At 50.2% G+C, this 1736-nt stretch overlaps 2 non-coding genes across 2 annotated transcripts; both read left to right on the top strand.

Moving 5' to 3' along the window:
- The first annotated feature begins 508 nt into the window (after positions 1-508).
- On the top strand, positions 509-583 carry TRNAA-GGC (transfer RNA alanine (anticodon GGC)). Its single transcript has one exon. It is a non-coding gene; the product is annotated as a tRNA-Ala (tRNA).
- Positions 584-965: 382 nt separating this feature from the next.
- TRNAG-GCC (transfer RNA glycine (anticodon GCC)) lies at positions 966-1037 on the top strand. Its single transcript has one exon. It is a non-coding gene; the product is annotated as a tRNA-Gly (tRNA).
- Positions 1038-1736: the final 699 nt, after the last annotated feature.

Here is a 1736-nt window from a genome sequence, read left to right as displayed (position 1 = left end):
AGGCCATTCCTAGCTTTGTACTCAGGATGTGAAGATGTAGGAGTCAGCCTCTGTTATTTTACTCCCAGTTTACCCTTCCCTTGTAGTTTTAAGTAAAGCAGTCATATTCTTTTAACACACACATGATCTCTGCGTATTCTTTGCTGAGATACTGGCTTCTACGGTCCAAAAAGGGTCAGGCAAATAGGCGTGAAAAACCTCAGCTGGAGACCCTGGAGACCCGCTGCCAGTCTGAGTAGACAAGACTGACTTGGATGGACCAAGAGGATCTGACTCAGTAGAAGGCAGCTTCGTATGTTCATGGGAGGACGGTGGCTCAGTGGTAGAGCATCTGCTTGGTAAGCAGAAGGTCCCAGGTTCAATCCCCGGCATCTCCAACTAAAAAGGGTCCAGGCAAGGAGGTGTGAAAAACCTCCGCTTGATAACCCTGGAGAGCCGCTGCCAGTCTGAGTAGACAATACTGACTATGATGGTCTGATTCAGTATAAGGCAGCTTCTTATGTTCATGGGAGGGATGGTGGCTCAGTGGTAGAGCATCTGCTTGGCAAGCAGAAGGTCCCAGGTTCAATCCCTGGCATCTCCAACTAAAAAGGGTCCAGACAAGTAGATGTGAAAAACTTCCACTGGAGACCCTGGAGAGCCGCTGCCAGTCTGCATAGACAAGACTGACTCTGATGGACCCAAGAGGGTCTGACTCAGTAGAAGGCAGCTTCATATGTTCATGGGAGGGACAATGGCTCAGTGGCAGAGCATCTGATTGATAAGCATAAGGTCCCAGGTCCAATCCCTGGCATCTCCAACTAAAAAGGGCCCAGGCAAGGAGGCATGAAAAGCCTCAGCTGGAGACCCTGGAGAAAAGCCGCTGCCAGTCTGAGTAGACAAGACTGACTTTGATGGAACGGGGGGGGGGGAGCGGGTCTGATTCAGTAGAAGGCAGCTTCATATGTTCATATGTCTATTGGGGAGGGACAGTGGCTCAGTGGCAGAGCATCTGCTTGCCAAGCAGAAGGTCCCAGGTTCAATCCCTGGCATTTCCAGAGCTGCTGCCAGTCTGAGAAGACAATACTAACTTTGATGGACCCAGGGTCTGATCCAGTAGAAGGCAGCTTCATGTGTTCTAACTCTGCTAAATAAATATTTTTCTCTAAGAATATCCAATAATGGGGCGACCCCCCCCCCCGCAGTCACTCTGGCCGGCAAGGGGAGGGGGCAAAGGCTGGCAGGAGGGCAACGGTAGCCTCAGATGGGCTTGCAAGCAGCTCTCTCTTGGCTCCCTTGTCTGGTGCTGCTGCCAGAGGAACCTCCGAGCTGGGGGGGGGGGGTTTGGCGGCATTTGAGGGCAGCCCTTTTCGCTCCCAAACTTCCCAGCCCGACTGTGGTGGGAACCTCCACAGCAACCCACTTGGCCAGAAGAGGGACGGGACCCCCACCTGCTGAGAAGGAGGAGGAGGAGCCCAATCCATCCATTGCGGACCTTTCAGACAGAAACTGTATTGGGTATTCTTAGAGAAAAATATTATTTAGCAGAGTTAGAAATGAGTAGTACAGCAAAGAATACGCAGAGATCATGTGTGTGTTTAAAAGAATATGATTGCTTTACTTAAAACTACAAGGGGAGGGTAAACTGGGAGTAAAATAAGAGACACTGACTTCTATAGCTTTACATCTTGAGAAGAAAGCTAGGAATGGCCTCTCTTCTCCAAACTTAGACAAAGGGAGGAAGAGATGCCATAAAA

The sequence above is a fragment of the Heteronotia binoei genome, chromosome 9, assembly GCF_032191835.1.
Source record: "Heteronotia binoei isolate CCM8104 ecotype False Entrance Well chromosome 9, APGP_CSIRO_Hbin_v1, whole genome shotgun sequence".
Lineage (NCBI taxonomy): Eukaryota > Metazoa > Chordata > Lepidosauria > Squamata > Gekkonidae > Heteronotia > Heteronotia binoei.
The sequence above is the reverse complement of the archived record's forward strand: the minus strand, read 5'-3'. Positions and strand labels throughout refer to the sequence as shown.